The sequence below is a fragment of the Bos taurus genome, chromosome 26 (genome assembly GCF_002263795.3).
Source record: "Bos taurus isolate L1 Dominette 01449 registration number 42190680 breed Hereford chromosome 26, ARS-UCD2.0, whole genome shotgun sequence".
NCBI lineage: Eukaryota > Metazoa > Chordata > Mammalia > Artiodactyla > Bovidae > Bos > Bos taurus.
This window is the reverse complement of record NC_037353.1, coordinates 49,911,679-49,933,976: the sequence shown is the minus strand read 5'-3', so window position 1 is coordinate 49,933,976 and position 22,298 is coordinate 49,911,679. Positions and strand designations below refer to the sequence as shown.

At 49.0% G+C, this 22,298-nt stretch overlaps 1 long non-coding RNA gene and 1 other non-coding gene across 2 annotated transcripts; both read left to right on the top strand.

The window, feature by feature from the left end:
* The first annotated feature begins 2,208 nt into the window (after nt 1–2,208).
* LOC132344001 (uncharacterized) lies at nt 2,209–21,814 on the top strand. Its single transcript, XR_009493065.1, has 4 exons — nt 2,209–2,406; nt 12,944–13,106; nt 19,241–19,356; nt 21,150–21,814. It is a non-coding gene; the product is annotated as an uncharacterized lncRNA (long non-coding RNA).
* On the top strand, nt 18,333–18,404 carry TRNAC-ACA (transfer RNA cysteine (anticodon ACA)). Its single transcript has one exon. It is a non-coding gene; the product is annotated as a tRNA-Cys (tRNA).
* Nucleotides 21,815–22,298: the final 484 nt, after the last annotated feature.

The following is a 22,298-nucleotide window of genomic DNA, read 5'->3' as shown; positions in this document are numbered from 1 at the left end:
CGCCTGCCGAGCTGAGTCTTGATGGATGAACTGAGAGTTTCCAGGCCTGAGGCAGGTTCACAAGACTCCGGGCAGAGGGAGCCACCGTCAAGGGTGCCTGTGCACTTTGTGCTTTGAAGGACAGAGGGCTGAGTCCCTGCAGAAGAGGCGGGAGACTCGTGTGACTGTAGGGCAGGTGTGTCCTGGAAGCAAGCGGCGAAAGCGGGAGAGCAAGCTGGAGTCAGTGCAAAAGGACCTTGTGTGTCTTCTGAGAAGACTGACCTTTGTCCTGTGGCTGAAGAGAAACTGTCCACTTGCAAACTGGGGAGTGGAACAGTCTTTCTTTAAGACATACCGAGTAAAGCACAGAAAATGGATTGGAACCAGAGAAGCTGAAGGTGGGGAGACCAATCAGAGGCCATTGCAATAAACAAGGGCATCAAGGTCAGCTGAGGCGTGGTGGGCCCAGCAGGCAGGGGGCAGAGGCACTGGGAGAGGTGGAGGTTTGGGTGCATTTGAGGGTAAAATTGGCGAGAAGAGGTTGTTGATCGAATGTGAAAACTGAGAAAGAGGAAGACAGAAGACTGCTACAGGGTTTCTCATTAGTGGCTGCAGGGGATATTGCCTTTAACTTAGGAAAAGAATTCCCAGCAAAGGGAACAGGAGCAGAAGTGAGAGTGAATGGGAGAAGACCCCAGCCCATCACTGCCTGCCGGGAGCCAGCGTGAGGAACTCCACCCATGGCAAAGGTCATGAGGAAGGAGACTCAGCATATGCAAAGGCGGAATGGGGCGTCAGGAGTCCCCCTGGGAATTCTCGAGCACCTGCCCCCAAAACCAGAGTCTGCCTACTTCACTGCTTTGTGCTCTCACCTACACCTCTGACTTTACGGGGAGCTGTCCCCCGCCATCTCTCTCTGGAAAAGAGTTAACTTACAGCTCCAGTTAATAAAGTTCCTGGGCGTAACAAGTGTTTCAACCTACAAACTCCTTTGGAAGTCCTCTAGCCTGCCTGAATAGGTTCTTCCGGCCACATGTGATTGTTCAGAGCCTCCCAACCGTGAGAGGCATGAGAATCCTAAACTGTCTAAATACAGATTCCTTTGAGCACTTAAAAGATTGATTAGAAATTGTATTGGTGAAGGGTTTTTCACTTGTTGGGCCAATGTTTGCTGCTAAGTTTCCATATCCCTTACCTGCTGTGTCCCTGGCAGTGTACTGATTAATATAATTGGTGTATAGGAATGTAAGTAGCAGCTTTAGTGTTTGTAACCTTGGACCGTTGAGTTAATTCTCTTCTTGTTATAGCCCACCACACTTTTGCCCTATAGGAATGCAACTTTATCTAATGCTTTCGGAGGGTGGCGCCTGACTGTAAATAATCACCTTTAGAGAAAAATAAGTTTTCTGAAGAAAGGGTCATAAAATGTTAACAGGCCTCTTGGCCAGAAGATGATGCAATTCACTTAAACTTTTGTATATGATAAGTTTGCAGGAAGAAAGCCTGGCTTACTGCTGACCCTACCCCTTCCCCCATTATCCTCTATGCACAACTTAAGGTATAAAAACTACTTTGGAAAATAAAGTGCAGGCCTTGTTCACCGAAGCTTGGTCTCCCCATGTCGTTCTTTCTCTCACCTTCTGGCTGAATTCCCATCTGGAGCGTGGAGGCTCATCAAGCCTACTAATTATGCCTGGGCTTCTAAGATCTGACCGGGGAGGCCTTAGTGTCTCCTCTCCTTCAGGAGAACGGGAGGACGCCTGCGGCCTACGTAGGCGACACAAATTCCTTGTCTTGGAATTTTTTTAGCTTTCCACATAAACCAAGTTATTCAGTCTCTTTTCTCCACTGAATTTTCTCACTGAGCTATCCTCATTTGATCACTCTTTATATCTTTAATTCTATTGTATCTTGATCGCCGAAGCCATCTCCCTTTCGAATTCCCTGGATCCACCGGAGCTGGACCCCGGCAACTGCCTTTAACACCAGGGCGCCCATGACGGCGACTTTAAACCAGGAGATGATCAGAGAAAAGCTCCTAGCTCTCTCTCTCTCCTTCAGAAGCTGAAACAAAACATGCACAAAAGTTTTAGGTGAGGAAAAAACCCCAGAAAACAAAAAGAAAAATGTTCTGCCTGGGTCCAAGTATATCAACACTGAACCATGGAAACCAGCCTGGACTGGCCAACGGCCTAGAATGTTCTGGATGGTGGCAAGCTCACCATGACACTTCAGTGTGGATCTTCCTCAAAGGCTAAGCTGGCTTTTTGGAGTGCTTACCAGTGATATGAATTAAGCCTTGTGTTGGATTATTTTACTAAAGCTTGAAGAGAAAAGAATTTGTGGTTTGCGGCAGCTGCGTAGTGCTGGAGCAACTGTGAGGAGATACCCCATGTTCAAGGGCAAAGGAGAAGCCCCAGCAAGATGGTAAGCAGGGAAAAATCGTGTTTAGAATCAAACCACATACTCTCCAGAGATGCTTAGAAGGCTCAAACGTATCTTGTGTGCACCAGGACCCAGAGACCCCACAGAGACTGAGACAGAGCTGTGTTTGGGTGTCTCCTGTGGAGGTATGAGTAGGCAGTGGGCTTTTGTGGGGGCAGGGGCTCTGGATTCAGCAGACACGGGTATGGCATAAGCCCTCTTGGAGGAGGTCCCCATTAACCCCACCATAGAACTGCCAGAACTTACACAGGACTGGGGAAACAGACTCTTGTAAAGCACAAACATAACCTTGTGTGCCCAGGCCCCAGGAGAAAGGAGCAGTGACCCCACAAGAGACTGGCCCAGACTTGCCCATGAGTGTCCAGGAGTCTCTGGTGGGGGCGTGGGTTGGTGGTGACCTGCTGCGGGGTCGGGGCACTGAGCGCAGCAGTGCATCATGGGACCTTTCCAAGGAGAGTCTCCATTGTCTTCATTGCCTCCACCATAGTTTGGCCTCAGGTCAAACAACAGGGAGGGAACACAGCCCCACCCATCAACAGAAAATTGGATTAAAGATTTACTGAGCATGGCCCTACCCATCAGAACAAGACCCAGTTTTCCCCTCTGTCATTCTCTCCAACCAGGAAGCTTCCATAAGCCTCTTATCCTTCTCCATCAGAGGTCTGACAGACTGAAAACCACAATCACAGAAAACTAACCAATCTGATCACATGGACCACAGCCTTGTCTACCTCAATGAAACTATGAGCCATGTAGGGCTACCCAAGATGGACGGGTCATGGTGGAGAGTTCTGACAAAACATTGTCCACTGGAGAAGGGAATGGCAAACCATTTCAGTATTCTTGCCTTGAGAACCCCATGAACAGTATGAAAAGGCAAAAAGATAGGACACTGAAAGAGGAACTCCCCAGGTCGGTAGGTGCCCAGTATGCTACTGGAGATCAGTGGAGAACTAACCCCAGAAAGAATGAAGAGACAGAGCCAAAGCAAAAACAACACCCAGTTGTGGATGTGACTGGTGATGGAGGTAAAGTCCGATGCTGTAAAGAGCAATATTGCACAGGAGCCTGGAATGTCAGATCCATGAATCAAAGCAAACTGGAAGTGGTCACACAGGAGATGGCAAGAGTGAACACTGACATTTTAGGAATCAGTGAACTAAAATGGACTGGAATGGATGAATTTAACTCAGATGACCATTATATCTACTGCTATGGGCAGGAATCCCTTAGAAGAAATGGAGTAGCCATCATAGTCAACAAAAGAGTCCAAAATGCAGTACTTGGATGCAATCTCAAAAACAACAGAATGATCTCTGTTCGTTTCCAAGGCAAACCATTCAATATCACAGTAATCTGAATCTATACCCCAACCAGTAACACTGAAGAAGCTGAAGTTGAACGGTTCTATAAAGATCTACAAGACCTTCTAGAACCAAAAAAGATGATCTTTTCATTATAGGGGACTGGAATGAAAAAGTAGGAAGTCAAGAAATACCTGGAGTAAGAGGCAAATTTGGTCTTGGAGTACAGAATGAAGGAGGGCAAAGGCTAATAGAGTTTTGACAGGAGAATGCACTGGTCATAGTAAACACCCTCTTCCAACAACATGAGAAGACTCTACACATGGACATCACCAGGTGGTCAATACAGAAATAAGACTGATTATACTCTTTGCAGCCAAAGATGGAGAAGCTCTATACAGTCAGCAAAAGCAAGACTGGGAGCTGACTGTGGCTCAGATCATGAACTCCTTATTGCCAAATTAAGACTTAAATTGAAGAAAGTAGGGAAAACCACTAGACCATTCAGGTATGACCTAAATCATATCCTTTATGACTATACATTGGAAGTAACAAATAGATTCAAGGGATTATATCTGATAGAGTACCTGAAGAACTGTGGATGGAGGTTCATGACATTGTACAGGAGGCAGTGATCAAGACCATCCCCAAGAAAAAGAAATACAAAAAAGCAAAATGGCTGTCTGAGGAGGCCTTACAAATAGCTGTGAAAAGAAGAGAAGTGAAAAGCAAAGGAGAAAAGGAAAGATATACCCATTTGAATGCAGAGTTCCAAAGAATAGCAAGGAGAGATGAGAAAGCATTCCTCAGTGATCAATGAAAAGAAATAGAGGAAAACAACAGAATGGGAAAGGCTAGAGATCTCTTCAGGAAAATTAGAGATACCAAGGGAACACTTCATGCAAAGATGGGCTCAATAAAGGACAGAAATGGTATGGACCTAACAGAAGCAGATGTTAAGAAGAGGTGGCAAGAATACACAGAAGAACTATACAAAAATGATCTTCATGATCCAGATAATCACAATGGTGTGATCACTCACCTAGAGCCAGACATCCTGGAATGTAAGTCAAGTGGTCCTTAGGAAACATAACTACAAACAAAGCTAGTGGAGGTGATGGAATTCCAGTTGAGCTATTCCAAATCCTGAAAGATGATGCTGTGAAAGTGCTGCTCTCAATATGCCAGCAAATTTGGAAAACTCAGCAGTGGCCACAGGACTGGAAGAGGTCAGTTTTCATTCCAATCCCTAAGAAAGACAATGCCAAAGACTGTTCAAACTATGGCACAATTGCACTCATCTCACACGCTAGTAAAGTAATGCTCAAAATTCTCCAAGCCAGGCTTCAACAGTGCGTGAACTTCCAGATGTTCAAGATGGATTTAGAAAAGGCAGAGGAACCAGAGATCAAATTTCCAACATCTGTTGGATCATTGAAAAAGCAAGAGAGTTCCAGAAAAACATCTATTTCTGCTTTATTGACTATGCCAAAGCCTTTGACTGTGTGGATCACAACAAGTTGTGGAAAATTCTTCAAGAGATGGAATACCAGACCACCTGACCTGCCTGCTGAGAAATCTGTATGCAGGTCAAGCAGTAACAGTTAGAACCGGACATGGAACAACAGACTGGTTCCAAATAGGAAAAGGAGTATATCAAGGCTGTATATTGTCACCCTGCTTATTTAACTTATATGCAGAGTACATCATGAGAAATGCTGGGCTGGAAGAAGCACAAGCTGGAATCAAGATTGATACAATATCAATAACCTCAGATATGCAGATGACCACCCTTATGGCAGAAAGTGAAGAAGAACTAAAAAGCCTCTTGATGAAAGTGAAAGAGGAGAGTGAAAAAGTTGGCTTAAAGCTCAACATTCAGAAAACTAAGATCATGGTATCTGGTCCTATCACTTCCTGGCAAATAGATGGGAAAACAGTGGAACCAGTGACAGACTTTATTTTGGGGGCTCCAAAATCACTGCAGATGGTGGTTGCAGCCATGAAATTAAAAGGCACTCCTTGGAAGGAACATTATGACCAACCTAGACAGCATATTAAAAAGCAGAGATCTTACTTTGCCAACAAAGGTCCATCTAGTCAAAGCTATGGTTTTTCCAGTGGTCATGTATGGATGTGAGAGTTGGACTATGAAGAAAGCTGAGCACTGAAGAATTGATGCTTTTCAGGTGATGTGTTGGAGAAGACTCTTAAGAGTCCCTTGGACAGCAAGGAGATCCAACCAGTCCATTCTAAAGGAAATCAGTCCTGAATATTCATTGGAAGGACTGATGCTTAAGCTGAAACTCCAATACTTTGGCTACCTGGTGTGATGAACTGACTCATTTGAAAAGACCCCAATGCTGGGATAGATTGAAGGCAGGAGAAGGGGACAACAGAAGATGAGACAGTTGGATGGCATCACCGACTCAACGGACATGAGTTTTAGTAAACTCCAGGAGTTGGTGACGGACAGGGAGGCCTGGCGTGCTGCAGTCCATGGGGTTGCACAGAGTCAGACACGACTGAGTGACTGAACTGAATTGAACTGAGGAGTCATTTCTCCTGCTACCGTGGGTACCCTTATGAAGGAGCAATTGATGTCACCTTCTGCCAAGCAGCATGTTCAGATTGTCTTTTTTACTGAGGTAACTGACATTAGTTACTTAGTTTAGAGCTTCCCTTGTACCTCAGTTGGTAAAGAATCTGCCTGCAATGCAGGAGACCTGGGTTCAATGCCTGGATCAGGAAGATCCCCTGGAGAAGAAAATGGCTACCCTTTCCAGTAGTCTTGCCTGGAGAATTGCATGGACAGAGGAGCCTGGTGGGCTACAGTCCATGGGTCTGCAAGAGTCAGACACGACTTAGCGACTAAATCACCACCACCATATTAGCTTCAGGTGGACAACATGATTTGATGTATGTGTATGTTGGAAACTGACCACTGTATGAAATCTAGTTACCATTCATCCCTAGACATACTTATGGATTTTTTTTTTCTTCTTGTGATGAGAACTTTAAAGACTTGCCCTCTTGGCAACTTTCAAATACGCAACGCAATATTGTCGACTGCAGCTGGCAGGCGGGGCCTTCTGTCCTGCGGCTCATTCCGTTTATCACTGGGGTCTGTGCCTTTTGCCCCTACTCAGTTCCTCCGCCGGCCACCGCTGCTTCTGGCAGCCACCTGTCTGTTCTCTGCGTCTACGAGCTCGAGGTTTTCATTTGTTTGTTTTGTTTTTTAAAAAACCCACGGTGAGACAAGAACCCATAGTCCCTCTTTTGGCCTGCTGGGTCTTCAGTGCTGCACAGGGGCTTCCTCCAGCTGCGGCAGGCGAGGGCCCCCCTCTGGCTTCACTGCTGTGGCTTCTCTTGTTGAGGAGCTCGGGCTCTCGAGGGCAGGCTCAGGAGCTGTGGCGTGTGGGCTTTGTTGACCTGTGGTGGGTTGATCTTCCCATATCTGGGATTGAACCTGTATCCCCTGCATTGGCAGGAGGATTCTTATCCACGGGGCCACCAGAGAAGTCTGAGCTTGAGTTTTTGTTTTTTTTTTAGATTCCATATGTAAGCGACATTTGTCTTCCTATGTCCAACTTGTTTCACCTGGCAGAATGCCCTCAGCGTCCATTCATGTATCTGTAAACGACAAGATTTCCTTTTTTTTTTTTTTTTTTTAATGGCTCAGTAATATTCTGTTGCGTTTATGTGCCACATCTTTTTTATCCATTCATCCATCAGTGGACACTTAGATGGCTGCTCTATCTTGGTTATTGTAGATAATGCTGATGTCAACATGGGGGTGAATATATCTTTGTGAGTGAGCGTTTCCACTTTCTTCAGATAAACACCCAGAAGCGGAACTGCCAGGTCATGTGGTAGTTCTATTTTTTTAATTTTTTGAGGAATCTTCGTGCTCTTTCCCACACTGGCTGTATCAATGTCCCCACATCCTCACCGACAGGAGTTATTTGTTGTCTCTCTGATGATAGGCGTTTGGACAGGTGTCAGACGCTATCTCATCGGGGTTTTGATTGGCATTTCCCTGATACTTAGTGACGCTGAGCACTTTTCTGTGTGTCTTTTGGCCATCTGCATATCTTTGGGAAGATGTCTAAGATCCTTTGCCCATTTTTTAATGAGATTTTTGGTCCTATTTTTAATTTTTTTGAAATTAATAATTTACTCTTTAGAAAATCATCTAACCATCCCATAAAAAGGTGACAGCAGGCTTCCCTAGTGGCCCAGTGGTTAAGAATCTGCCTGCCAATGCAGGGGACGTGGGCTTGACCCCAGGTCCAGGAAGATCCCACATGCCTTAGATTGACTGAGCCCGGGGGCCACGACTCCTGAGCCTGCGCGCTAGAGCTCACGAGCTGCATCTACGGAAGCCTGCTAGCCGCAGGCGAGAGGCCGCCACACTGAAAAGCCCGCCGCACGGCGAGCAGCCGCGGCACTGAAAAGCCCGCTGCACTGAAAAGCCCACCGCGCTGAAAAGCCCGCCGCGCTGAAAAGCCCACCGCACTGCAAAGCCCCCCGCAATGCAAAGCCCACGCCCTGCAACTAGAAGAGGGCTCCTGCTCGCCAGAGCTGGAGAAAGCCCGAACCCAGCAACGAAGACCCTGTGCAGCCACAGCATGAAAATTAAATAATTTTTTTATAAAGTAGCACAGTCTACCCCACACGTCATCAAACAATCAAAAAGGTCACCCTTCTGGCATCATCCTCTCATTCTTTTCTACGTCGTAATTATTGACCATTCCCCACAGCGTGTCCTTTGTTAGGATTTTATGACACAGACTTGCACCTGTGGAAGCGAAGCATGCTCTGGGCACGCTGGCCACTTAATGCATCTCATCAAGGATGCTCTGGTCCCCTCCGGCCTCCGAAAGCTTCGTCTTGTGTGACTCCATCCAGCTTCGTCCCCTGACTAGACCATCGTATTCGGTTTTTCTTTATTTTTGACTGCACCACGTGGCATGTGGGATATTATTTCCCTGACCAAGGATAGAATCTGCGCCCCCTGCATTGGAAGCACGGGGTCTTGACCACTGACCTGCTAAGGAAGTCCCTTTACTATCACATTCTTGACTGTCGCTTGCTGGACGTTTCCGTTGCTTCCGATTGTCCCGACTACAAACGAAGCCCAAGTAATCACTTAAGACGAAGCTACCACTTTGCACCTGGGCCCCCAACTCTCGTGGTTCATGGTCTCGTGGTCCACAGCAAGGCCTCACCACCTTCCCACGCAGGCCTTCCTGAGTGGGAAACTCTGCCTAGAACTGCCAGCGTGCACCCCCAGAATCAGCGTGGTGATGGGCTGAGTTTGCTTAGAGGATAAGGATTCACGCATCAAGGCAGGTGAGTTGCTAGACTGGCCCCTGTGGGGTCCCCAGTGGTACAGGAGGGGACTGGGGTGATGGGCCCCCCATCAAAGATGAATGAACTCATCTCCTCACCACCCGAGCCTGCTGCCTGGAGCCAGGCCCTGGGGAAGGGCTGAGGGGACCCTGAGCTGTAGAGCTGGATCAAGGTGGATCCAGAGGTGGTGGATGGTTTCCAGGCACACCAGGGTGGGAGGGGGTCACCCTTCAGGTCATTGATGCAACCCGTGTCATCAGCGCCAACACAGATAACCCGGCTGTAGACAGAGAGGGCTGGTGAGGCTGCGTCTCCTGACTGCTGGGACCCCTGAGCTGCCCCACGGAGGGGAGCTCAGCCCTACAGGGCCAGCAGGGGCCGGTACCTCTGGAGAGTGGGCTGGGTGGGAGCTGCTGGATGACCCTGGAACCGTAGGCCTGGGGAGAGGTTGTTGGTGGTGGAGAGGTGAGGACAGATTGACCCCCATTTCCGGGGAGACCCTGTAAGGCAGAATGTGTCCCACACAGTCCTCGTGAAAAGAATTGACCAATGTCTTTCATCAAGCTGTGTAAAATCACCTTGGTGTTTGCTTCAAAATATGTTCAACGCATGAAAAGAAACACATGTCAGAAGGCGTTTGCTGGCGCCTTACCAACCCTGGATGCTGATACAGGCAGCCCAGTGTTGCTCCATCTGGCCTGAATCCACATTCTATGCCCTGAGGCTGGACTGTCCCCAGATGGGGACTAGCGTGGACCGTGGGAGCTGGCCTCCCTTTCTTGCTTGCAGACACCCGGGAAGGTCCCATCTCCCTGCCCCGGAGCCTAAGAAACATTGCCATCATTACTCAGTGGATCAGTTGTATCTCACTCTTTCCCACACCATGGACTGCAGCATCCCAGGCTTCCCTGTCCAGCACCATCTCCCAGAGTTTGCTCAAGCTCACATCCGTGGAGTCGGTGTTCAAGAAACATGCTGTGTTCGAAAGTCCTTTCCTAAATCCTTATTCTGAGCAATGAAAACTGAAAATATGGGTGAGGATCCCGGATCTGAAGCAAGGGAAATGCCCCGCTTTGCACAGCATTTCTGTTCCCTACTGTCGCTCTCCTGTGTTTACTGGCAGCTCACATTAGCTAAAGACAGGATTTGGAATAACTGGAATACAGCTGTGTTACAATCACTGTCATCAAGTAGAGCTTTGCGATCGCGTTCAGAGGGGCTGTCGTACCCTCTGTTCAAGGCACGTGCGTAACCCTCTGCAATGTTCCTGGCGCCTCTCCTGCTTGGCTTCTCCTGGCGATGAGCCTCTGCGTGAAGGTGCCAGGCGCCTGGGGCTCCCCGGGGTCAGATCACCTTCACGCCAGCGCACACCTGCACCCAGTTCTCCAAGGAAACAGCCGGGCGCCCAGGCGCTGGCGACCAAGGATGCACGGCTCCTCTCGTCTCTGCTCCCCCTGGATTTGCATTCCTGACAGCGAGCCTCACAGCGAGTCCCCATGATTTCCTTAATCCTGACATTTCCAGCACGCGGAGCAACAGAAAGGTCATGAGCTGGCTAATTTTAAAATAGCGTTTTGATCACTTATCTTGCTGGAGTGTCAAACACGGGGCTGGCAGAACTGACACGTGCTTATTACCACCTTCGGGTTCCTGAAACCAAGCTGAGTCATTTGAAGGCCTCTCTTGAGCCAGCACGCAGACGGCCATCAATCAGGGGGCCTGGCCGTTTAGAACAGTCCCCACAACAAGCCGGCTGCTGAGCACTCATCGGTCTAACTGCTGCTTTAGAAACGTTGGTGTTTCTTCTTGGAAAATGGTGCTGGGAATCAGGGTGATGCTAGGAACAATAATAATAATTTATTAGACACTTGCTGTGTTTTGGGTTTTAGCATGAACTATCCAGTGTAGCGACTCACTTCTCACCCCTCTGGCCGGGGGGCACCCTCACGAGCTGCGCTTTTTTACGGTTGGAAAAAGCCAAGGGGCGGGAGGTGACAGGCAGAGAGGAGAGGGTCTGCGTCTCCATGACCGAGGGGCCCACGAAGCGGCGCCTGCTTGTCGCTCCTCTGTCTCTTCTGTCCCCTCTTAAGTTAGAACAATAGAAAACTGGGACAGCTCTTTATTTCACACAAAAGAACTTTCCTTTATGGAAAGTTGGGGGTGAAAGGGAACACAGGACCCTCTGGGGCCCTCAGCCTGAGTCTCTGGCTGCACTGAACCTGTGGGGCCTGGGGAACGGGGGCATTTAGCCCCATTGTAAACTGAAAGTCACTCAGTCGTGTCCGACTCTTTGCGACCCCAGTCAGTCCATGGAATTCTCCAGGCCAGAGTACTGGAATGGGTATCCGTTCCCTTCTCCAGGGGATCTTTCCAACCCAGGGACTGAGCCCAGGTCTCCCTCATTGCAGGCAGATTCTTTACTGTCTGAGCCACAAGGGAAGCCCAAGAATACTGGAATACTGGAGTGGGTAGCCTATCCCTTCTCCAGAAAATCTCCCTGACCCAGGAATCAGACTGAGGTCTCCTGCCTTGCAGATGGATTCTTTACCACTGAGCTATCAGGGAAGCCCCAGACAAGGACAACGAGGCGTAGGGTGTGAGGTGACCTGCAGATTCACACAGCTCGAGAGGCCGACCGGGTCTGAGCCCAGAACACCTGCCTTCCAGGCTTCACTGCTTTTAGGGTCTGACTGTACAGCTGGCATGGGGCAGGGAGGGCAGAATGTCCATGTTACAAGAAAACTCAAAAACGTGCTACAGAGAGACCGAGCATGATCAAAGCTTCTTCTAGACATGCTTGAGAATTGCCTGTTTTGACAGAGAGTTTCCAGCACCTTCTGTCATAACTCTGGGCTTCAGCTTTGGAGGCAGGGGCCAGAGTAAGAGCGTGAGGAAGACTGAGTGATTATGGCCAGTAGTTGTGGAGAGAGATGCACCGTGACGTTCAGTTGCTGCAACAACCCTACAGCTCCTGCCTTTTGCAAATGAGGGACGCGGGGCTGCGAAATGCCCGCCCCTGTTGAGAAGAACACAACAGGTCCTGCTCACCAGCCTTCGCGCTGCCCATGGCTTCCTGGGGGTTCCCTGTCACCCCAGGTGCTGAGGTGGATCCCCTAGGAGAACCCAGCCAAGGGGCAGTCCCCTAACCTGGGCCCCCTCCCTGACCAGGCCCAGGCACTGGCCTTGCCTTGGTCTCCTGGCATGGCCACCCCCAGGAATCCGGACTCCAGGGACTGGGTCTCCACCCCGAGTCCATGGGTCTGAGTCCCTGTCCTCCATCCAGTTCCTTCTTACCTGTCACTTCTCCAGGACCCGACAGGCGGAAGCAAACAGTCCATCCCAAGGGACGCCTCCAGGATTTCTAATCCTGGCCCTTATTGGCCCCTCCTCCTGCACATTGAAACCTCTGCTTTCTCCTGCCCACCCAGGCCAGCCCACGCCACCAGTGACCCTGGCTCCCCAGGCCTCCAGGACCCAGAATCATTCACTCAGGCCCTTGACAAAGGTCCCATCCTCACGTTGTCTATCTCATTTGATGGTGAGCAGCGATTCCCCTGCTCCCAACCCCTCTAGTCTCTGTTTTTATGTAAACAAGAAGGCTTTCCCATCTCACTCGGAAGAAAGCTTCTTTCTCCTTCATATAACTACAACTGTGATGATCACTGTGTCTCAGTAGGAATCTGTTTACTCCTCCGTGTAAACCTTCTTGTCTTGCCATCTAATTTCCATTCACAGTGAAAAAAGAAACAAGCACATTTCTTTTCACCCAAACCTTTAAAAAACGGGTATCACTTTGTTTCTTCTGAATGTTATTACCTCTGCGAATCACATCATTACTTTCCCTTACTTTTTCTTAACAGATGAGAAAGTGCAAGTCTCTGTAATTACAGATTGGATCCCAAATGTCACAACTTCAGATCCCCATCACCACTGTATCCTGGTGTACAACCCACACCTTTTCTCAGGAGGAGGAGTGTATTGGTCAGGATGGTCCTAGCAGTGATTTGGCAGCCCCTGGAGCAGGTCAGTGGTTTGAAGAGACAGGGTCCTGGCTTTATAAAATAGAAGAGGTTGTGCCGTCGGCTTCCCTGGTGGCAGTAGCAATAAAGAACTTGCCTGCCAGTGCAGGAGATGTGAGGGAGACGGGTTGGGTCCCTGGACTGGAAAGATTCCCCGAAGGAGGAGATGGCAACCCACTCCAGTATTCTTGCCTGGGAAATCCTATGGACAGAGAAGCCTGGTGGGTATAGTCCATGGGGTCACAAAGAGTCAGACACAACTGAAGAGATAGCACATACGCATGTGCCAGTCATCAGGATACACTCCAAACCCAATCAGTCCTTTGCAAAGGAAGGAAGAAGTGCTGGGTTTGATGGAGTGTTCTCTGCAGTTGTAACCATGCTGATTCCTGGGGACCCCTTCCTGAAAGCAGTCTGATTGACTCCAGGTTAATGAACAGAAGTATTGGTGATTCCCAAAGGCATGTTACTGTTGGGACTGCCAGTCGCAAAACTGATTGCCCATCCCCTGGAGCCAGGCACCAGGCCAGGGCACAGCCATGCTGATCAAGAAAAGAATCCCAAATGCTGGGCATTTGTTGAGGACTGAATGTTTGTGCTCCTCTCAGATTCCTATGCTAAAATCCTAACCCTAGTGATAGTTTTAGGAAGGGGGACTTTTGGGAGATGAAAGGTCATGAGGGTTGGGCCCCTGTGATGGGATTCATGCCCTTATAAGAGACTCCCAGAGCCCTCTGGCCCTCTCTCCATCCACTTGAGGACACAGGAGAAACCCATCAGCTACAACCTGGAAGGGGCTTCTCACCAGAACCCTGCCATGCTGGCCCCCGGATCTCAGATATCCAGTCTCCAGAACTGAGAAGTAAATTCCATGGCACTTTGATTATAACAGCCCCAACTTACTAGGGCTTTCCTGGTGGCTCAGTTGGTAAAGAATCCGCCTGCAATGCAGGAGACCTGGGTTCGATCCCTGGGTTGGGAAGATCCCCTGGAGAAGGAAAAGGCTGCCCACTCCCGTGCTCTGGCCTGGAGAATTTCAGGGACTGTATAGTCCACGGGGTCACAAAGAGTCGGACACGACTGAGTGCCTTCCACTTCCACTACTTTCAACTCGCTGAGATTGGATGAGAGAAACCAGGGCTCAGAGGATTGAAATGACTGTCCTGGATCACACAGCTGGGTGCCCGAGCTGGGATTTGAAAGCAAGCCTATCTGATTAGCTGACAAAGGTCCAGATAGTCACAGCTATGCTTTTTCCAGTAATCATGTATGGATGTGAGAGCTGGACCATAAAGAAGGCTGAGCACTGAAGAATTGATGTTTTCGAACTGTGGTGTTGGAGAAGATTCTTGAGAGTCCCTTGGAATGCAACGAGTTCAAACCGGTCAGTCCTAAAGGAAATCAACCCTGAATACTCATCGGAAGGACTGATGCTGAAGCTAAAAATCCAATACTTTGGCCACCTGATGCAAAGAACTGATTCATTAGAAAAGACCCTGATGCTGGGAAAGATTGAAGGCAGGAGGAGAAGGAGGTGACAGAGAATGAGGTGGTTGAATGGCCTCAGCGACTCAACAGACACGAGTTTGCTCAAACTCTAGGAGATAGTGAAGGTCAGGGAAGCCTGGTGTGCTGCAGTCCATGGGGCTGCAAAGAGTCGGACACAGTTTAGCAACTGAACGACAAGTGTCTGAGTTGAGGCTGCGCTCTGTTCTGTGAAGTCTCCCTACCTCCCCTCCCTCAGTGAGTAGTGAGGTTGGGAGAAGGAAAGTCCAGGAGGCTGAAGGTGGTGGAGCACTGGCTGGTTCCAGGCAGCCTTGAGCCCAGTTCCCGTTTTGCTCCTGTCACACGTCCTGCAGTTCAGGGTCCCGAGCTCAGAGCAGCATGTGTAGCAGCCAGCTACCAAGATCCGGAGCTTGGCCCCAAACCCAGCGGGCTCTGACTCAGGCCCTCGCTCAGCTGTCTGTGGAGCTGGACCTGACCCTCTACAGCCATCACTGTCATCAGAACTGCACTTCTGTCTCCACACGCAGAGATACCCCAGGACTGCCTCCCTTCCTCCCAGAACTGCTCCTACTCTTCACAGGACCCGCAGCACCTTGTCTTGCAGGTAAAGCCAGAGATCAGAGGTCCACCTCCTTCCCAGGTGGCCCCAGTGGTAAAGAACCTGCCTGCCAAAGCAGGAGACATGAGAGATGCAGGTTCCATCCCTGGGTTGGGAAGATCCCTCAGAGGAGGAAACGGCACCCCACTCCAGTCTTCTTACCTGGAGAATCCCACGGACAGAGGAGCCTGGCGGGCTATGGTCCATGGGGTTGCAAAGAGTCAGATATGACTGAAGTGACTTAGCACTTACCACACATCTTTATAGAAGACTCACCTAGGTGGGGGGAGGGGGGAGTTCTGCCTGTAGGTGTTGTCTCCCCTTTTTCCTGAAGTCACTGGTTTAACCTCCCCCAATCCTGACTTCCCTGCCAGCCTTCCCTCTGATTCTCGATGACGATGTGATAAGTGTCATGTGGAGTCCCCTGCTCAGGACTGCCTTTGCAGGTATAACCTGTCTTCTTCTCTTCTTCTGACCCTTGTTGTTTTATGCACGCTTCCTAGGAGATGCTCTTTACACCAGAGTTTTTAGGTGACCGGGTCCTCAGGGGTGTTGAACATCAGCCCAGATGGACAGCATGCCTGTCTCCCAGAGATGAGCAGTCTGACTGGTGGGCATGGGTCTCCTCGAGGTGGGGAGCGCGAGAGTACCTCTGTGTGAAGGACCACCGGATCTCGTTAGGTGGAAACAGACTGTGTCTGCACTGTACGGAAGTGCCCGATGACAAGTGCATGTGGACTCACAGCAGCTAAACGGCTGCACTGTGCCGGCAATCACACGGCTGTCTCCCAGCTGCAAGCCCACTCTCCTGTCCTCTGCTCTGTGATGCTGCGGCCACACTCTTCCAACCTCATTTCTGCTTCTCCAGGCGGCTCAGCATTAGGTTTTGCCAAGAGGAGAGACTGTCGGTGTGGAACAGGAGGAAGGGGATCACGCTCCAGTGTGCTTCCTGCTTTCTTACCATTAGTAGTCTGGGGTGGTTACAACGAATGTCATCCCGGCAAGAAGTCTTCCCAGTGGACTTCCCAGAAGTTTCCTGTAGATGAAAACAGCTCGCAGCCTTTCCCAAGCCAGCAGGATCAGCCTGGTACACTCCACGCACCCCCTCACAGCCCTGGGTCTCAGTACCCCCGTAACTCTTCTCCAGCCAGCCAGCACCCAGCTCTGAGGTCTGGTGCGCAGCTCTGAGGGAAGTGCCCTCTTGGCTCAAAGTCTGAATCACCTCAGCCCTCCCTTGCCGTCCTCTGCAGTGGTTTCAGCGTCACAGCCTCTGAAGCGCCTCAGCCCTCCCTTGCCGTCCTCTGCAGTGGTTTCAGCAGTCACAGCCTCTGAAGCGCCTCAGCCCTCCCTTGCCACCCTCTGCCAGTGGTTTCGGCGTCACAGCCTCTGAAGCGCCTCAGCCCTCTTTGCCGTCCTCGGCAGTGGTTTCGGCGTCACAGCCCCTGTGACACTTCAGCATTGTCTATTTACCAGTCACCTGGTTAACAACTTTATATTAAATTATTCCTGCTTAGCAGCCGGTACAGTTTTTGCTTCCTGATCAGTCACCAACTAGTGTCCAGTTTGATAAAAATTCCTCCTGCTAAGAGGGGTGGAGTCCAGCAGAGAAGGACACGGCTCAGAGCCAGGACCCTCAGGCTTAGCCCCTGGCCCTGGCAGTGCCCCTGGAAATGTGACATAAACTCTCTGTTCCCTGATGTTCTAGTCCATGAAGTTGGGGTCTACTTCATAGGCTTGTTCTGGGGATTAAGGCAGTTAAAATATACAGAGGACCAAGGAACACAAAGACCACTAAATAAGCATTTAAACTTTTAAATAAACAGTGCTTAGTCACTCAGTCGTCTCACTACTATTATTATTGCTATGGGAGAGTAATAAAAATAATAATAAAAATGCTGGAGGGTACTCTTCCAAGAGTCTCTCAAGGGACTCTTGAGAGTCCCTTGGACTGCAAGAACATCCAACCAGTCCATCCTAAGGAGATCAGTCCTGAATATTCATTGGAAGGACGTGTTGAAGCTGAAACTCCAATACTTTGGCCACCTGATGTGAAGAACTGACTCATTGGAAAAGGCCCTGATGCTCAGAAAGATTGAAGGCGGGAGGAGAGGGGGACGACACAGGATGAGAGGGTTGGATGGCATCACCGACTCAGTAGACATGAGTTTGGGTGAACGCCGGGAGTTGGTGATGGACAGGGAGGCCTGGCGTGCTGCAGACCATGGGGTCACAAAGAGGACACGACTGAGCGACTGAACTGAACTGAACTCTTCCAAAAATAACCCCCAAATCTTACCTCCTAATAATAAACACTATTAGTATCATATGAACATCAAGGTAGACTTTCTGACTTATATGCAGATAGAATAGAAAGCATGCATATGGGAGAATAACGTTCTGCCTCAGCAGAGTCATAATATACAGTACTGTTTTATGAGGACATTAAGTTTGATTTTACTAGGATTAAACCAAAAAGAACAGAGGCGAAGTCGAGGAAATTTCTGGTTTTTAGATAAATATCTCTATATTTTACTTCCTACAAGATCCCCCTGCGATTTTAAAAATAAAAACATTATGAAAAATATCTAGGGTCTAGCCCTTTATTTAGATAGAGTTTCCATTTACTCACTAACAATTGACTCCCTTCGCTGGGAGATTTAAAAGGCCCAGGGTTTTCTCCACGCTCACCCCTTTCTGTGCTTGTCAGCGCGGGTGTTATTATCTTGATCGCTATTGTCAGGGTTTGGAAAACATCCCATTCCATAACTGCAGTTCTCACAGGTGTTTATTATCAGTGCACCCCCAAAGTCCTTGTACCACAGGTTTTCCATCCCCGAGAGCCCTATGTTTTATTCATCTCTGTTCTCAAATCCGTGTCAAACAGACATTTCCGGAGGATGAACGGTTACAGTATAGCCGAGGAAACTCTGAGCCGGGAGATGCAGCGGCTGGTCCCTGGCACTGGGGTCGTCACGGTGGCCCACGTCTGTGCTGGACTCGGGAGCGCCTCCTGCACTCATCAGCATCTCCTTAAAGTGACCACTAAAATGTCTCACGAGCTCAGCATGGGTCCCCTTGCAGAGCCCTCTGTCCAGCAGCCTCACGCTATTACAATGAAACCTTCCTTCCCTGCTGGCTCAGATGGTAAAGCATCTGCTTACAATGCAGGAGACCCAGGTTCGATCCCTGGATGGGGAAGATCATCTTGAGAAGGAAATGGCAACCCACTCCAGGACTATTGCCTGGAAAATCCCATGGACAGAGGAGCCTGGTGGGCTACAGTCCATGGGGTCACAAAGAGTCGGGCATGACTGAGTGACTTCACTTTCCCTTTCCTTGGGTTGGGCCGTAAGAACAGGCAGTGCAGGCACCCAGCTCCATGTCTGCGGCTCCAGGACGAGGTGCCCTCAGCAGGGTCCCTTCCCAGGACTTGCCCTGATGGAGGGTGTGCGTTCCGAAAGCCTCCCTAAGGGGTGGACCCAGGGGACCGAGGCCGGGAACCAGGCTCTTCATTCCTCCTAGCACCTGCAGGCTCCGGGAACCAGGCTCTTCATTCCTCCTAGCACCTGCAGGCTCCCCTCTGAGACCATCTCCCTGAATCTCAAGGACCGCTCTTCCTTGGGTGTCTTGGAGGGGCAGTTCTCATAGAAATATGTTCTCCTGGCTTTTGTTTACCTGAAAGCATCTCTTCCTTTAAAAAAATTCAACTTCAAGGTATAAATGCATGTAATAAAAGGCACTTGAATTAAGTGAACAGTTGAGAGAGTTGACTCTCGTGTAGCCACTCCCACACCCAGGATAAATGACCCCCCAAAGTCTCCCACGCCCCTGAGTTTGGTTTCTGGACCACAGCACACCCAGCCCTGGGAAAACCCTGATCTGCCTCCCCAGACTGGTTTGGTCAGCTCTAAGCCTTCACATAAAGGAGGTCACCCTTGTGTGTCTGGCTGCTGGTACTCCGCACACTGTCATCAGGGCATAAAATCAAATAAGGAAACTAATTAACACAACTGTGTTTCAATTAATTCACGCAGGCTCACTGAAGAGGGGAAAACTCACCCGAGAACATTTGAACAAGATGACTCGGCTGCGTAGCCTGACTATAAAGGCCGGAAAGAAGAGCCTGTGGACAGATGTTGACCTCTGGCTGGTGAGTTCATCTCTCAGTGGTGTGGTTGGCACTTCTGAAATGCATTTCTAAAAAGATAGGACTGTGTGAACGGGAGAACACTCTGAGGGGATACGCTCAAGCTTCTCGGGTGGTGGAGGGGAATTACAAATGTGGGAGCAGGAGCTATGGTCCCCGTTTTGCCTCTGAGCTCGAGGTGAGGTGTGAATATCCACACGTGTTAGGGTCCACTTGCCAGAGCACAGAACCATCCTCACACTATTCTTACCAAGAAATGCAGAATCTGAGTGTAATTGTGGGAAAGCATCAGACAAACCCGCATTGAGCATTTTATAAAATAACTTCCCATCCTCTTGAAGGATGTCAGAGCAGTGAATCGTAAAAGTGAGAGGCTCTGACCTAGATGAGGGGGAACCAGACAGCTGGATCTCGGCTCTCAGGCTGCACAAAGTGAAACGAGTGTGAACGGCATCGTGGGAACAACGGGAGAACATTGAATAAGGATTTTGGATTAGACAGTAATATCAGATTGACGCAAAATTTCCTAACTGAAAATTTTACTGTGGTTATATAACAGAATGAACTTGTTCTAAGGGAACGGACACTAAAGTGTTTAGGAACACAGGAACACCATGTCTGAAAATGTGTATGTGTGAGTGTGAGAGAGGTTTGAGTCATACACGATCATGGAGAGAGAAGGTGCACAAATGATGGAGAAAAGGAAATAGTTAGTGGGTTGGGGTAAAATGTAGATAGGGCTAACTCACTGTTCTTCCGCATTTTCTGTTTCTGAAATCGTGTTCCCTACGTGGTGTTATGCCATAGCCTTCCGGATCTTTCCCTACGTGGTGTTATGCCATAGCCTTCCGGATCTTTCCCTACGTGGTGTTATGCCATAGCCTTCCGGATCTTTCCCTACGTGGTGTTATGCCATAGCCTTCCGGATCTTTCCCTACGTGGTGTTATGCCATAGCCTTCCGGATCTTTCCCTACGTGGTGTTATGCCATAGCCTTCCCTTCCCTACATGGTGTTATGCCATAGCCTTCCGGATCTTTCCCTACATGGTGTTATGCCATAGCCTTCCGGATCTCACTTCTGAAACTCAGCTTTCAGCCTTACTGTTCCCGTGAAAGTAGGGGTTCTTCTCCCTCTTTTTTCGTGTACTTGTAATTTGATTTTTCTAATTTATTTATTTTCAATTGAAGGATAATTGCTTTACAGAATTTTGTTGCTTTCTGTCAAGCCTCAACCTGAATCAGCCATAGGTATACATATGTCCCCTCTCTTGAGAAGCTCCCTCCCATCTCCCTCTCTTCTCCCTCCCCCTTTTACTATTTTCCTTATTTTGCTCTCTGGGTCTTCCACTCTCTGCTTTTGAATATGCTATCTAGGTTGGTCATAACTTTCGGGTATACATATGTCCCCTCCCTTGTGAAGCTCCCTCCCATCTCCCTGTCTTCTCCCCTTTTATTATTTTCCTTATTTTGCTCTCTGGGTCTTCCGGTCTCTGCTTTTCGGGAGCATGAGGATGGTTTGCCCAAGGAAGGTTTTCTTTGTGTCTGTCCTGCTCTGGACGTGGAGCATGCCTTAAATCCACGACATGACACTTTTAATTAGGTTTGGGCCTCTGTTACAGAGTGAACTGTGTTCCCCCAAATTCCTATGTCGAAGTCTTACCCCAAATGTGTGGGAAACAGCCCTTAAGGAGGTAAATCTATGCTTAAATGGGATCATAAATGTGGAGCCCTGATCCTATAGGACTGGTGCCCTTTTAAGAAAAGGAAGAGACACTAAAGATCTCTTTCTTCCCAAGTGCACAGAGGAGAAGCCACGTGAGGACACAGAAGGTGTGGTGTGCAAGCCCAGGAGAGCCAGCCCAGCTGGAGCCTCAACCGTGGACTTGCAACCTCCAGAGCCGTGAGAAGGCAACTCTGTTGTTTAAGTCACGCAATCTGATAATTTGTCATGGCAGCCTGGGCTGACGAATACAGCATCAGTTTTGGGAAACGAACAGCCAGAATTCTAAATATTGCCCCCGTCTTATTCTCTCTCTGCTTCCCTTTGGAGACGCTAATGTACAGTATGTAAGTCTATGTATAAGCTAGCTAAGCAGCCAGGCTACGGTCCACAGGGTCTCAGAGCCGGAGATGACTAAAGCAACTTGGAATGCACACACGCCAATACAGCCGGTGCTTCGTAATAGTGTTAAATGGAATATAATATATAAAATGCTGAATCGCCATGTTGCACACCTGAAACTATTATAATATTATGTATCAACTATACTTCAATTAAAAAATTAAAGAAATGGTATGTAGGTTTCTTGGACACTAGAGTCTCATAGAAGTTTATCACTGAAATAAGGTTCTCATCTGCCTTGTGTGTGTGCCAAGTTGCTTCAGTCATGTCCAGCTCTTTGCAGTCCTATGAACTGTAGCCCACCAGGCTCCTCTGTCCAGGGGATTCTCCAGGCAAGAACACTGCAGCAGGTTACCATGCCCTCCTCCAGGGGGTTCCTCCCAACCCAGGGATTGAACCTGTGTCTCTTGCATCTCCTGCATTGGCAGGCAGGCTCTTTACCACCAGCCCCACCTCCTTCTCCTTAGAATGGGGTGATGAGCGGCGGCTTTCATTACTAGTATTTCTCTAGTGTTGGTAAACTGCATGAATTTTTGACTTGGAGATTTCTTTTAAAAAATTAAAACATAAGAATGTTTTGAGGGAAGTTTGGTATGTATCCTGCATAGTCAACTAAAGCTAGTCTGAGCCCAGGAGACTTGAAGTTCTATCCCGTGAGTCTAAGTATGTCTGAAAATGATAATCTGTGTTAAAGCATCCTCTACTTCAAAATCTATAAACTGCAAGTGACAGTGAGGAGAGCCATCCACAAGCAGCTCTCCCAGGGGACGTTTCTGCGCAGAAGTCTCAGACCGACTCCCAGCTCTGGATGCTAAGGAAAGGG